The sequence below is a fragment of the Durio zibethinus genome, chromosome 16 (assembly GCF_047325235.1).
Source record: "Durio zibethinus cultivar Kanyao isolate XHJ-2024 chromosome 16, ASM4732523v1, whole genome shotgun sequence".
NCBI classification, from domain to species: Eukaryota; Viridiplantae; Streptophyta; class Magnoliopsida; order Malvales; family Malvaceae; genus Durio; species Durio zibethinus.
This window is the reverse complement of record NC_143177.1, coordinates 7214291-7230979: the sequence shown is the minus strand read 5'-3', so window position 1 is coordinate 7230979 and position 16689 is coordinate 7214291.

The following is a 16689-nucleotide window of genomic DNA, read 5'->3' as shown; positions in this document are numbered from 1 at the left end:
CCATCGATATTGGTGGCCAAAGCCCTAACTCTCTCCTCTTTGTCAGAGCTTTTAATGATAATTTTCTTTTTTATGCCATTATCCTTTTTTTTTCTCTCACAACACGTAAACAAAAATACTAAAATAAAACAAGAAAATGAAAGAACCTTACCTAAAAAATACTAGAATAAAGCTTTGGAAATTTATAAAAAAAAAAAAAGATAGAAGCAGCATAGTATTATCAAAGACAAGACCCATTTTGATCATGTACGCTTTATAAACAAGCATTAAAATTTCATAAAACTTTTTCTAAGTCCCTACCTATTATTCCCTGTGAGTCTACTAACTCCTTGCTCACCAAGGGACACCCATTACTCCTTGAAGTGACGCATCATCAATCGGGCTCACTGAGCACACTCGTCTCACCCCACAGGGACACCATGGTAAGCTCACCAAGCCATAGTTGCCTCCTAACCAAAAAAAATTTTCTTCTTTCTTTTTTTCAAACTTTAGAAAACTATCTAAAAGTTATCACTTTATAAACCCTCAAACCTTAAAGGTAATGGTTAAGCCCAAATTACTAAATCAAAGGTTAACTTGGTTAAAGCTTGGTTGACATAGCCATATCTTTGGGTTACCTAGATAAGGCATGCCTAGATCACCACATCATATGTTTCTAGGGAAGTAGCTTTTTTTTCACCTAGGGAAGGATTCGACCAATATCCCACTTACATCTAATCAAGGCAATCATTTCAAAACTGAAATCTAGCATCCAACTTGCCTACAACCATTAAATGCAGCTCACGCCTATATGAGATCATTTTACGCAACTCACAGCCACCCATATGCACCCCTCTTGAGCTTCACATATACATCACAACAACTATCAACTATCCCATTCAAGTCACTATCCATGGTCTTATATATAAGGCAATAGGACATCCAAGTACGTAAGAGAGAACCCCACACATCTTGGCTTTCTTTCTTTTAAGACTTCTCACACACATTTCACTTTCTTCTTTTTTCTATCCTTCATTACCCCTATCTCTGAAACATTATTGACTTAGTGTTGGAGCATGCCTCGAAGCAACAACTTTGGTGCCCCATAATTGTGTTCTTTGGTTATACGTTTAAACTATCTTTTCTTCAACCTCACCTAACCTCATTCCAGCAAAGACACTTAAAACATCACCAACAAGTTTAAAGCTGGTAAACATAAAAGGGAACTTAAGCAATAAAGTAGAGGATTAAAATAATAAAAAAGCTCTTGAAATCTTAAAAAGAAAAGCTTAAAATGTTGAAAAATTGAACTTAAAAGTTATTGAATAGAAATAGAAATTTAAACAACAATGGAAAAATGTTTGCAAAGGAAAATAATGGATTCAAGCTTTTAAAATTAAAATGAAAGTAGCTATAAGAAAGACAAGTAAAAAAAATTGAAAAGGCTATTTAAAAGTAAAGAAATACAAAGAAAAACCTACTTAAAGACCTCAAAATTTGACAGCCATAGAGCTGCCAATTTTAGGCTTAAAAACTAAAATAAACTAATAAAATAATAGTGGCTAGGGGCTTTATTTTCTTAGCAAAAATTGGTATATTTTTGGCCAAGTTCTAGGTCTTCAAGTAGGTAATCTTGTTGCAGTAGAAAGCCAAGTTAGCTCTTTCAATTTTCTAGCTCAATGAAGAAGTCGATTGCATGCAATTATACAAATTAGCTCCATATCATCCCAAATGTCTAATGGAAGGTAGCCAACTATGAGATATGTAATCCTTTTAATGTGGTTTTCAAGGCTACAAAGGTGGCTGTCCAAGTGGACCAATCAAAAGCTAGCTAAATTTCTATTTTAGCTAAGACAATTTCAATTTTACATGGTGAAGGCAACATCCATTCTCTCATTTGGCAACTTATGTGAAGTCCTTTCAATTGTACCAATGAATTCTCATCCTTATGTCACTCATCAACTAGCTTAGCACTTCAATTTTAGCCTAAGAATTCTACAAAAACTATGACATACAACAACTATAAGAATGGTGCACTATCGCTTTCCTTGGTGGTCTATTTTTGTCTTGTAGTGCCATTGGTCCTCATTTTCTTATGTCATGTATGTGAGAGAATAAACTTGTTTGTGTCAACATTTTTGGCGGTTTTGAGCTCTTTTTGCTAATGTAGAGGGCTTTTGATTGGATTATTATTACATTTCAGCATTTCCATGACCTATTTGGGTTTGCCACCTTACCTTGTTCTTTGCTTAATTAACCTACACAGGATGAACATAATCACAAATCAATGGCCAATAATACAATGCAAAGAATAATATTTGAAGTGTTTTTAAAGTGTCAAAATATCATAACACATGCAAGGTTAAATTTCATTATGATGCCCTATTTTTTAGGTTGGTTTAATGGACTGCCAACTAAAGCACTTGACTATTATGACAAGGCTCCAAGTTCAAATACAATGCCACTAAATTCTAATAAAATGCATTAGAGTAGCCAACTACTATGCATAGGTAGTTAACTTCTTCTTTAGTCAATATACAAGCCATGTAAAAAATCCAAAAAACAATCTTGAAGTAACTTATTCAAATAAAGAAACAATCAATTGCTCCTTTTTTTCATATGCTCAATTGTGTTTCAATTGGCTCTAAGCTTGATCATCTTGTTTAATTACCTAAAAATGAAGAAATTGCACCTAGTTAGAAGGGTATTTGCATGAAAATTCCTAAAGACCAAGCAAAACTAAGCATTAAAGCACTATGGTAAATCTCTAAATGAAGAGTCATCACAACTACTTGGTTTCCATTCTTTCATGCATTTAACTTAATTTAATGGCTTGAAATCAGCTTATTCAACTCTCTTTAGACTCATATTCAAGCTTGCAAATGTTAAATAAACTCTTGATTATATCCAAGTAAGGCAATTGGTTGCTTAAAAGAGCAATTGACTTCTTCAAGTTCAATTTTCTCAATTATGCTCCAAATAAAGTCTAATTCTACCACATTTATCACTCCTTCACTCATTTGATAAATTTATCTACACATGAGAAAAATATACAAATTACAAGTATAATTGAGTAAAATTGCTAAGGACTAAGCAAACTTAAACCAATAAGCACGATGATAACTCTATAAAATGGAAAATTATCAACTCTTACTTCATCAAATTCATGGATGACCATTTTAGATATGATTATGTGTATTTGATGAAGCATAAGTTTGAATCCTTTGAAAAGTTAAAAAAATTTAAAAAGTGAGGTTAAAAAATAAACTAGCAAAAGTATTCTAACACTTAGGTCCAATTAAAATGGTGAATACTTAAGTCATGAGCTATTAGGTTATTTAAAAGACAGCATGATTCTCTCATAATGGACTTCATTAAGAACACCATAATGTAATGGAGTTTTTAAAATGAGAAACCAAACTTTGTTGGATATGGTTTATTCCATGATGAGTAATGCTAATCCTCCTATATGGTTTTAGGTTTATTCACTTGAAACCGCCACATACCTTATAAGTTGAGTTCCAACCAAAACCATTATAGAGTGGTAAAAGACCAAGTTTGTCGCACTTGAAGATTTGGGGATATGATTATTATGTGAAGCATTCATAATGAGATAAGCAAAAAGTTAGATAAGTTAAGTGTAAATTTATGGAATAACTAAAAGAAATGATGGAATATTATTTCTAAAATCTCAAGGAACAAAAGGTGTTTGTTTTTAAACATCCCTTTTTTTTTTCTAGAAACAGAGTTCATACTAGACAAAAGTAGTGGAAGTAAATAGAGGTGTAAAATGGGTCATGCTAGGCAGGCATAACCCATTTAAATAGTATTCCATTTCTTAATGGATCATGTTGGCCTAGCACTATTTTTTAATGTGTTGTGCTGGCACGACCAATAAGGTTAATGGTATGGCCCAGCAAGGCACATGACCTATAATCTTCATGGGTCGTGTCGTGCTAGGCACAACACTATTTTATGTGTTGGACTAGGCTATGCACAACCCATTATTACTTTTTCAAAACTTAATTATTTTTAAAAAGTTTTTCATCTATTATTATTAAAAATAAGATGTGAGAGATAAATAAACATAGAATGAAATAAAAAAGGACACATAATTTATGTGGTTGAACAAAATGTCTACATTCATAGAGATGGATAATAGAATCCACTAAATAAAGATATTGAAACTATAATCCTAATATTTTTTTCAAAAACACACATGTACATCATTTATCCAATACCTAGTAATACACATGTAATTAAGGTTTTGCTGATCGGTCCATATATCAAAAGTAAAATTCAAGTGAAAATTTTTTATAAACTAGATATTAAATCTTATTTATAAGAAAAACTTTTTTAAAAGCAACTATTCTAACTATAATTCTTGAAACTATTTTTATAATTAGGTAGCATATCATTACTAATTAAATCATTAAAACGTTCATCATTTGCAAAAATAAATGGTTGCTTAGACCACACTATAAATTAGCTAATTGATTATGCTAATTATCTTATAAAAAAATGAAATGCACCTAAAGACCCATTAGGATGTAGACTAAGTGTAGTTTGTGTGGGATTATTAGGAGTAGATGCAGCCTTATTTTTTTTTTTTGTTATACCTTTTTAGATGACCAGTCCCACCTTTTGTTTTACAACAAAAATCTTATATATATATATATGTTATAATTTTGAAGATTTTGATCATATAACTTTGAAAAGAATGTTAATTTATATTTATACACACAAATTTAAATAAATAAAAATAATCCATGCATCGAACAATTTTCAAACTAGTTAAATATAATTCATTTATCAATAATTTAAATATTTAATAAGGAAATTTTTTAATATAATTTTATTTTGTAAATTACCAAAAAAATAATTTCATTAGAATATAAAAAATAACATTAATACACTCAAAGGCTAAAAGTCCATTTATATCAATTATAGGCTAACATGGCACGACACATTTGGACTAGTGTATCGCGCCATGCTAGCTCTGGTACTAGCTCTATGCCATGTGCTAGCACTGGCCCTTAACAGATCATGCCATGCTGACTCATGTGCCTAAAAACTTCTAGTCCAGCACAACTAATTGCTATTTTTGTACAAAGCCTGCAAGTGCATAGATCAAGTAATAAAGTGCAGTATTTTAAGTATCATCTCCTCAGGGATTATAAAATGTAAAGTTGGATAGTTCACAAGTACCAAAGGTAAAAGGCTGAGATCTTATAACTAAACAAATGAATTTGTAGGGTTTTAGGGTTTAAGTAAAGATTAAAGGCGATGTGTAGGTAAGGTTCTAAACTTTACCAACTGTCACTTGGGAAGTAAAAGGTTAATGCCAACTGCTAATCCTAAAGCCAAGAATTAAAAGATTGCAAACAAGAATGTTGAATTGCTTTTAAAGACATTAAGACTTTATGAAAGAAATTAAATAACATGTAAAAGAGAGTGTAGCCAAATCTTGCAAAGAAAACAAAGAAACTTGGATCTTGAAAATTAAAGATTGCTTGTATTAAAATTAAAGAAAACAAGAAACAAGATTTACAACTTTAAAAACAAGAGATCTTTAAATGAAAATACTTCTTAATTGAAAAAGATTTAAATAACAAAAACTTCATAATTGGCAAATTTGTCACCTAAGCCAATACCGTAACTAAAAGAAATAAAGAGCTTAAAGAAACTTAGAAAATGAAAGAAAGAAGAAAAGTGAGGAGACGGATGATTAGAATGAGGGGAATAGCCTCTGTATTTGTGGAATGCGATTCGATCAAGGAAGGGGATAGGGATTGTAGACACCTAATTTTGTTTGAGATATTTTATTACTTTAACCCGAGTTTGATTTTGCAATTGAGTTCTAACCATAATTTCAGTACCCATTACACAATCTATTTTTAAATGCTCAAGAATGAGACCCAATTTAGGCCCTATACTGAGGCCTATTGCATAAGCTCTAATGAACACCTAAATGGTGTAATAAAATGGCCTAATAAGATGGCTTGATAAAAGACTTATTCTTAGAGCCCATTAATGGCTCGTTGTTGGCCATTAAACAATAAATAAATAAACAAAAGGAAAGCTTGGCCAAAAATAGGATTATGAGAAACCATAAAATAAAAAATAATAAAAGTAAAAAATAATGACCCAAGTAAACTTTTAAACTTGGCAAAATATGGTTAAAGAAAACCAAAGAGGAAACAAAGGGAGTTAGCCTAAGTTGGCCATAAATTTAAGCCCAAATTAAGGCTAAGGCCCTAAAACATTATATTCCTGTTAGAGGCCCAAGTCATGGACAAAAAAGGAGGCCCGTTCGGTCAAACCATGCATTTAAATAGGAGGAAGATATATGAAGAAGCTACTACCAAAGAAATACTACATACATGAAAAATAACAAAATTGAAAGAATTAAAGCTAAGAAAATTGGTTGTAAAATACATGGCAGTGTGGGGCTTCTAAAGAGAAAGAAAAGACAAGGTGGCTAAGCAAAAAAAAATGACATGTTGATAGCTAGAAGCAAAATCAAAACAGGCATGAAATTGGCCTACAAAGAAAACCATGCAGAATGTGGAAAACTACCACATGAATGTGAGAAAACTACATGAGTATTTGTAGGGGAAAGAAGAAATAGATTAGAAAAAAATGAAAAGCTTGAGAAAAAAGAAGCCAAACAAAATAAGACCAAAGAAATTCACAAAAAAAAAAGACAACTAAAAGGGCAAAAAAAAAGCAATGTGAAGAAGGCATTCGAAACAGAAAAAAAAACCAAAAAAAAAAGAAAGGCTAAAGCGATAAAAAAATATATAAATGAAAAAAAGAGACATAAAAATAGGAGAATCTAGTAAGAACCAAAACCAAAACCAAAACAGATGAGGAAAAAAAATTAGTGGTAGCAACAGGTGGAAGAAAAAGAAAAAAATTGGCAAAAAAATGTAAAAGGGATAGGCATAAAAGAAAAAGCAAAATTAGAAAATGAAACCAGTAGAAAAAAGAACCAGATATGAAAAATACCAGCATTAAAAATTGGGCTGTGGTAGTATAAACAAAAAGAAAGCTTGCAGCAAATAGAAAAAAAAAGGCAAAAAATAAAGGCATTTTTTTAGGCAAGAAAAAAAAACTATTGCAGGAAGCAAAAAAAATCTATTTTATAGTTTTATTTAAAAGATAAAATTTTTGAATAGCCAATCACACCTTAAAAAAGATTGATAGTGACTTCATGTGTTATTATGATTTAAATGTTTACATCTAGGGATAGAAGTTTCGAACCGATACGTTATGACAGGTATACAAGAGTTCAAGTCCAGTTCAAATTCTAAGAGATAAACTCATCTTGATCTTCAAAGTAGGCTTGGTCGATTGAAACTCCTTGGGTTTAAGTGTCTTGGATGAATGATCTTTGGGGAAGCAATTTTAGCCTCTAAGCTTGCTTGCAATCTTGAAGTCCATCTTGATGCAATCTCATCAATGTATTCAGCTAAGGTAAGCTTACAAGATGAAGTAGTTGCTTTCTATCCAAAATCTTACAATTCAAATAATAATTCTTCATTGGGTGATCTTAAAAAGTCATGCTCAACTATAAACACCTTTTGGTTGAACGCTCTAGTATCCTTGTGAACTTGAACTTCTTTAATTATGCTTTATCTTATTTAGCCGAATAGATAGAGTCTAATTTATCTAAGTGAGCTTTGTCTTTTCTTGCAATTTGAATTGGTCGAATAGTGTAGAAGTCATAATGCAAGTGGTATTCAAGCAATCATCTTAGATCTTGCTTTGGCCAAATGGATAGAGCTTGTAGAGTCCTTGTGCAATATATTCTCTTTATGGCTAAGTAAAGGAACAAGATTATCTTAAAATTCCATCTTGGCTGAATATGGTGGAGTCCAAATGAACTTGGAATTACTTGAATATGGACCAATATGGGTGGCATTAAGCTTACATTGTTGGGTCAAATGTGATCCGAGCATGGTTACATGCATGGCTTGCATGAAAATGAATTTTGAGCTTAAAAAACCTAAAGCCATGAAAATAACATGAAAAGCACCAAAAATCATCCAAAAATTTAAATTTAGCACCATTTTGACATGTAAAATCTCTATATATTTTGGTGCTATCACACCCCCACACTTGAATCTTTGCTTGTCCTCAAGCAAAATCTCAAATCAATAAAACTAAATAACATTATAAACATCCTTAAAATCAAAAATTATGCAAAACTCTTATAATGTACTATTGCATTAAGCAAAATAAGGATAAATATAGAGTCATAAGAATATCTTTCAAAATTAAGCTTTCAATGACTTATGCTAATCATATATACAAATCTACTCCAACTTTAGGTCATGCATATGACTCAAGCAAATAGAATGCAGAACACTTCATCACATTGTAATTTAAAGATAGAATGGTCTTCATATGTTCACTTTCTCCATCCCTCTTCACTAATGTTAAACCTACATATTCAATTTAAGATCAAAAGTCTTTTAGACTTGTAATGTAAGGTCAGGGTCAAGGTAGGAAATAGGGAATTTTTAGGCTAAAAAACCCTAAGCTTACATTTTTCCAACTTCTTGGACGTTGTACAAACAGAAGCTCTTTTTGGAACTTTGACTTGTGAGGCATTCTTTGTTTCTTTGTATTTTTAGCTTTTTTTTTTGTTTTTAATGAATTGATAATCATTTTTTGCTTTATTAGGCTTTGCTTTTGCTTTTACCTATTTTTTTTTTCTTTCATTCTTTCATTGTGCCTTTCTTCCTCCTAAATACAAGAATATATCCATGATACACAAGTAAGCATAATGGGTTAGGACAATAAAAGAAAGGATAATAATCAAAGAAAAGGCTTATTGGGCTTGTAATGTGGCTAAAATAAAAACAGAAAAAGATTAGTGTAAAGGCTCAAAATAAGGGTACTAGGGATGCATTATCACAAGGTAGGCTTGAAAAAGGCACAAACAATTCAAAAAACTGCCTAGATTATCTTTTGAGTCAAATACAGTCTAGGATTTCACCTTAAAGATTGAGTAGGTAAATTCTAGAGCACTTATTCACATCTTAAATCTCATGCAAGTCCATATTTCACAAACCTTCACAATAATAGCATTTCATATAAAAAGAATAAAGATGCATGCATAAAATTCATATCCAAAGTAAAGACATGGTTAAGAATTCTTTTCAAGTTCCACTACAATCATAATTAAACTTCATAACATACTTTAGTTATTCAAGAGAATATATATAATTTCCACCTAAGTGAATAACATAATGAAGTTTAATAAGTCGATTTGGTTTGAAAAGCAAAGATGAGTTAAAAGTAAAAACTTTTCTTTTTCCCCTATATTTAAATGGAATCATTTATCAAACACTCAAAGGAAAAAGAAATACTCCCCAAAATTCTTCAAGGCTGAATATCCATGATGAATCCTTTTGCTTCTCTTCATCCCTAAAAAAAAGCTTAGCGAAAAACATTAAAACATACTCATCCTAAAAGTAAAAGAAATTAAAAAGCATAACTATTGAAGTAAAACTTAGGTTATCTCTCAAGTTTCACTAGTTTTGGTAAAGCTTAACCATCCCTAAATCTATGTAAAATCCTTTCATCCCTTAGAAGGGAGTTTTCCTTGTTGCCTTATTCTTTGTGGTATAACAAAAACAAACTTGGTTTAAAAAGGTGAGCTAGCTTTCTTAGCAAGGATTAAATAAACTGAGCTTGAGTTTTCGAAGGTGTTAACATAGCTAGAGCTAGGGTTTGCTAAGTTTTTTAAAGGGTTAGGAGGCTTTATTAATAGTTTAGACTCTTTTAGGGTTTCTTTAAATTCCTTGATTGCACGAACACCTTTTCCATGTCTTATCACACCATACCCTGCAAATACAAATTACATTTCAAATACAAATTACATTTTCTTGTGTCTAAACCTAAGGGTAATGCTAGCCTTATATACTCCATCAAGGCTTTGGTAGTGAATAGAAAATGCCTACCTAAAAGTAATGAAGCTTCATTATCCTCCATATCTAAAATAACAAAAACCATAGGGAAAGCTTATTTTTCAACTTTCACCAAGATATTTTTCAACATCTCTTATGGTAACTTAGCAAATTGATTAGCGAACTTAATGATGAATGTAGGAAGTTTCAGTTCTCCACAACTTAGTTGCACAAAAACATTCATAGGCATTGAATTTATGCTAGAACCAAGGTCACAAAATACATCAAAAATTTTAAATTTTCCAATCATGCAAGGTATAGTTAAACTTCATAAATCTTTAACTTTTTAGGTCGGAGTTTTGAAGCTCAAGGCTCCAATCATCTAAGAATATGGCTTCTTTTAGTTCTTTAAGCAACTTCTTTGGGATATGGCCTAGGGAAGGGATAGGGATACAAAAGTTTAAGTCTTATTCAAATGCAATGAGATAAACTCATCTTAATCTTCAAAGTAGGCTTGGCTTATTAAAACTCCTTAGATTTGAGTGTTTTGGCCAAATGATCTTTGGGGAAGCAATCCTATCCTTTGATCTTGTTTGAAGTCTTGAAGTCCATCTTGATGCAATCTTCTTCATATATTCAGCTACGATAAGCTTACAAGATGAAATAGTTACTTCTTATCCAAACTCTTGTAATTCAAATCATAACTCTTTATTGGTGATCTTAAAGAGTCATGCTCAACTACAAACACTTTTTGTTTGAATGCTCTAGTAACCTTGTAAGCTTGAACTTTTTTAATTTTACTTTATCTTATTTGCCTGAATAGATAGAGTCCAACTTATCCAAGTGAGTTTTATCCTTTCTTGTAATTTAAATTGGCTGAATAGTGTAAAAGTCTTATTGCAAGAGAAATTCAATCAATCCTTTTTAGATCTTACTTTAGTAGAATGGATTGAGCTTGTTGAGTCCTTGTGCAATAGATTCACTTCATGGCTAAGTAAAAAAAGCATGATTAACTTGAAATTCCATCTTGGTCGAATGTGGTGGGGTCTAAATAAGCTTGGAATTGCTTGAATAAGGACCAATATGGGTGGCATTAAGCTTGCATGGTTGGGCAGAATGTGATCCTTGCATGGTTACATGCATGGCTTGCATGAAAATGAATCTTGAGCTTGAAAAACCTAAAGCCATGAAAATAACATGAAAAGTACAAAAATCATCCAAAAATTTAAATTTTAGCACCATTTTGACATGTAAAATCTCTATAATTTTGGTGCTATCAACGCTATACATATATGTGTCTTACTTTGCCCAGCTTAATTATTTAACAACAGACAACAAGTCGTGCTTGGTGCTACCCATATCATGCCGAATCATGTCATGTCATGGAGTGCCTAACCCATTTGACACCTCTAGGATTAAAGTAGAACTTGAAATGTTTAAGAGACATAAAGTGGCACTGTGAAACCCGAGCCTATGGTTTATGCATTGGATGTATAAACTAGAAGCTTAAAGTAATAAGAAATCCATAGGTCAAGTTGGGCATGTCAAGTTGTTAAGAGATATAAATTTCTCATGGATAAGGACAAGTTGATCATAGATAATGATTCTACTTCCTATAAGGAAGCAATATTGGAAATTAATTATGAAAAATGGTTAGAAGCCATGAAATCTGAAATGGACTCCATGTATGCAAACAATGTTTGGGCTTCAATGGATCCAAATAAAGGGATGAAACTTATAGGGTGCAAATGGTTCTTTAAGCAACCGGCTTGGATGTTAGTATATAAACATACAAAGCTAGGCTAGTAACAAAAGTTTATAATCAAAAGCAAGGAATTGATTTTGATGAAACCTTCTTCATCTTTGCCTTGGTTAAGTCCTTTAGGATTTTTTTTACTATTTTGTATACCATGATTATAAAATATGGCAAATGGATGTCAAAACTACTTTTCTTAATGGGAATTTGCAAGAGGAAATGTACATGACACAATTTGAGGGTTTTGAGTCTAAATAAGATGCTAATAAGGTATGCAAGTTTTAAAAGTTCATCTATGGGCTTTTGTATTAAAGAGTTAGAACATTCATTTTGATTGAACAATTAGATAATTCAGTTTCACCAAGAACGAAAATGAACCTTGTTGTACAAGAAAAGTAGTGGGAGTGTAATCATTTTTGTTGTGCTTTATGGAAATGACATAGTGCTTAGGAAAGAAGATGTACCAATGCTCTAATCTACTAAGATTTGATTATCTAAGAAATTCTCCATGAAGGATTTGGAAAAAGCAACATATATATTGAGATTTAAGATCTATAGAGATAGATTGAAAATATTATTTGGACTTTTACAACCTATATACATAGGCAATGCACTAAAAAGGTTTAACGTAGAAGAATTCAAGAAAGGATACTTATTTATGTTGCATTACATAAATCTCTCCAAAAAAATGTGTCCTAAAAAACAACAAGAGAGGATCGCATGGATAGAATTCCATATGCCTCAATAATTAGATTGATCATGTATGCAATGTTTGAACAAGATAGAATGTTGCTTATGTCTTAAGCATAACAAGCCAATATCAAGCTAATCTAGATGAACATCATTAGATAGTTACAAAGACAAACCTTGGCCTACATTATGCACTTTTAAAAGTCCATTTTGGTCAAGTTTGAATACCTAAACTACAGAGCTTTTTCCTTGAAAAATCATTATCATTTTGTATTGGATGAATTTTGAGTTCTTAAATGCATGGTGAAATAATCAATGCAATAAAAGAAAGAAAAAGAAAGAATAAAGCTTTATAGTGAAAACCCAAAAAGCTAGTCTAAAGCAATATTGAAACTTTGAAAGCAACTAGTATTAAAAAGGAAACTTTGAAAGCAATTAATGAAATTTCATGCATGATTATACTAATATGAAATAAGAAGCACTGGAGGAAGGATTTTTTAATAGACCAAAGAGTATTGGAGACCTTTGAAACCCAAGAAGATCAAATCCACTTTGAATATTTTTTTTAAAAGTTTAACCCCTTTTCTTTCATTTTCCAACTATTTATGTTTATTGCAACTAGTCTTAACATTTATTAAAATGTCTTATAAGGACAAGTTTATTACAAGAACAAGTTTACTGAACATGACTTGATATGAGAATGCACTAAAGTATATATGGAAACATTCTCATGTGGTTGCTATATAAGCGAGACTTGAGATGGCTAATGATCTTATAAGAGGAATGTTATACTTTGATATCATTTCACCTATGATCTTAACCATAAAAGTTCCAATCGAACTATGTTGGGTATAACATGACACATACAAAGATGTATGTAGTAATAATAATAGATTCATCACCTTATGATCAAGGGAATATCTCAATCTAGTTTTTATAAGAATTAACTTAAGAAATCATTGCTCAATGTGGAATTTTGGAATGGTTTTAAAACTTATTCAAAGAGTTAATATATTAAACTTGAGACTTAATATGGTTAAACAATTTTTACAGATACCAATCCATGCTTAATATTAAACCGAGATTTTAAATGATGAAAAGATGATGATTATTCTGAAAAACTAAGTACGGATGAGTTAGTCAAACCTTGTTGACTATCTTTAATAATCGAGGGTCATGACACATTACTAAAAAACAATTATGATTTATAAATATGAGATTGATTAATTGAAGAATTAATGATTAATTTGAAAGAGTTTGATTCATCAAATCTAAAACTATAATGAATTATGATCTTTTTTTATTATGAACATGTTAAGGAATATATGGGTTATACACATATAAAACTTGAATTGTGAAAGATTAAATAGAGTTAAAATTAAATTATACTTAATTTAAAAATGTTGGAAACTTGGAGGACTTAATTAAACAAAATAAAAGTCTAAGGAGAATAGTAAGTAGGATAAAGGCTTGACACTCCACTATTTAAAGAACCTATAATCGACCCTTTCTAGTGAATATAACATATCCAAATGAGATTGAGAATTTCCTAAAGAATTAAGAAAGAGAGGTTGCCACTTCTAGCATTATGATTAGGGTATAAATAGTTCTTCCCATCCTCATGAAGTTTTTTTCGTTCCTTGCTCTTGTAGACTTTTGTTAGAGACTAAACATTGGATAACTAAAGGTTTATGATAACCTAACTTGGTAACTTGGAGGATTAGAGCATAACACTAAACATTGTAAGAAAAATTCTCCATTTAGACAAATGCATGCATGTCGTGTATCATGATCTCAATGTTTCATCTTATGTTTGAGTTTTAAAAAATTTTGAAATTCCACTATGTATGCATGTCTCAGTTATGTCCAAATTCTAACAAAAACAATATTTCTTGTCCTACAAATATGAAATATTTTGTGATAACGTTGATTATCCTTAATTATTTATTTATTTAATATATAAATTATTTATTTATTTATTTAATATGTAAATTATGAAAAATATACTATAACTATTTTTATAACATATTTAATAATAAACTACGTATGTTATCTTAAAAACGTAGTTTATTTTGATTTTGTTAAGTCCTTCAAGTAATATTTTGAAAAATAAATTTTTTCATAATATATTTTCAACAAAAATCACTTTTTTAATCTTAAAAAAATTGTCTTTATTGAAATTATAAAATTCTTAAAAATAAAATTTTACATAATAGATTTTTAACAAAGATCATGTTTTTAATCTAAAAAACATAACTTTTTTTTAAACTATAAAATTCTAAAAAATAAATTTTAATCAATTGAAAACAAATATTTTATTATAACCCAAAAATTTGTTAAATATATTTAATTTCAAATAATTACAATATTATTTAAAAAATATTGATATGCTAACAGTTATAATTATTATATTTTTATTAAATAAATTCAAATCAATTGTAAAAACTCAATACAAATTAAATCCTATTGAAATAAAAATTGGATTAATTTATATTTTTCAAAAAAACAAATTTAAACATCGATATTATTAGGTGTCAAAGGATGGAGCTTGGAATGTCTCTTTGCATGTTAGGTTGGTTTCAGTTTATCTTGCAATATCTTTGATATTGAGGGGTAAAATAAATCATCAAATACATTTGTTCAAAGCAAAATAGGGACAAAATTTGCATTATAGACATAATGTTAGAAAACCTTAGGAAAAAGCAAGTTTTAGATTTCTCATATTTTTCCTTTCTTGACACAGTTAGAAATGTATTATTCTCATACATTATAAATAGTACCCTAAACAAGACTAAAGAATCGGATTACAAAAAGTAAAATTTAGGGAAGAAATGTTAAATTTCACCAACCAAATACATCCGTATAGTGTTTCATTTTACATATATATTTATAAAATAAGTTGAAGTTTAAAGATAGGAGAATGAAAATTATAAATGCTAGGGTTGAATCTAGCTTTAACAAAACCCGTATCTTTTATAGAGTAATGTTAAAGTTGTCCTTGGTCTTAGGTTTATGCTTCTCTTTTATTTGAAATTGTTTGATTGATTTTTATCTCTCAAACAAACTGAAAAATAAAAATGATTCGTTTTCCTTTTTCAAAAAGCTTACAAATAGTCTTTTTAACATGTTAGATACCAAAGTAAAACCAATTTGTCTTAAACTCTTAGTTCAATAATAATGTTGTATATGCATCACTTTTTTTTTACTTAATACAACACTACAAGAAAATTGATATTTAGTAATGGTCAAAATTGTTGCTAAATAGGTTATTGTCGCTGTTAAAATTGTTTTGAAATGATTTTTTGTCATTGCATGGTTGTTGCTATTAACCCCGTTAGTTAAGAGTTAATGCAACAACTTACAGTGTCATTGAAAAAGATAGATATTGCAATGACTTTTAGTTGTCGCCATATAAACTATATATTCACAATGATAAAAGTTGTTCAAAATTTATTTTAGCAACAATAGATTTTGATTACAAAAAATTTTATTTAACAGTATTATTATGGTTCAAAAAATTTGTCATAACAATATTTTTTTGGTTGCTAAATTTTTTACATTATGAAAAAATGTGGTTGCTAAAAATATATTTTACAACAATAAATAGCATTCTATAAACTTCATTTAGCAACCATATAATTTGATCACAAAAAGTTTTAAGTAACAATATTATTTTAGTTACATAATACATTTCGTAACAATTACACGTCGTTATTTTAACTTTTTTCAACAATCATAAAATTTGGTTACAAAAGCTTTTAAGTAACAATATTATTTTCATTGTCTTATAATATTTTGCAACATAATCATATATAGCTGCTAATTAAGTTTAGCATCATGATTTTTGTCATTTTGATAAATAATTTTAACAACAACTATAATCTTTGAAAAATCTTTCACATATCTACTATTGTCATCGGTAAAATTATTTTCACAATACTTTTTAAAATTTTAACATCAAATTTTATCATTGTCAATTTTTTAACATAACCAATTTAATTAATTGTAACAATGAAAATTATTGTTACATAAATATTTTTTAAAATTTCTTTATACCTTTCGTAACAACTTTATTAATGGCAATCATAAAATCATGTAATTTATTATTTTATTCGTAAATATAATAAAAAATATATTTCAACTATATTGACTTTACAAGAGTCATCACACATTTACAATGAATCCAATCATTAGAAAATCAAAAACTTCACTGATTTACATCCCTACTTACATCAAGATGCCCTAAGACCTACATAATCCACATGGATAAATTAACAAACCTACTGCCTTTTCCACCCATGTCATCACAATCTTTTTGTAGTAACTGGACTACAAATGAAACAT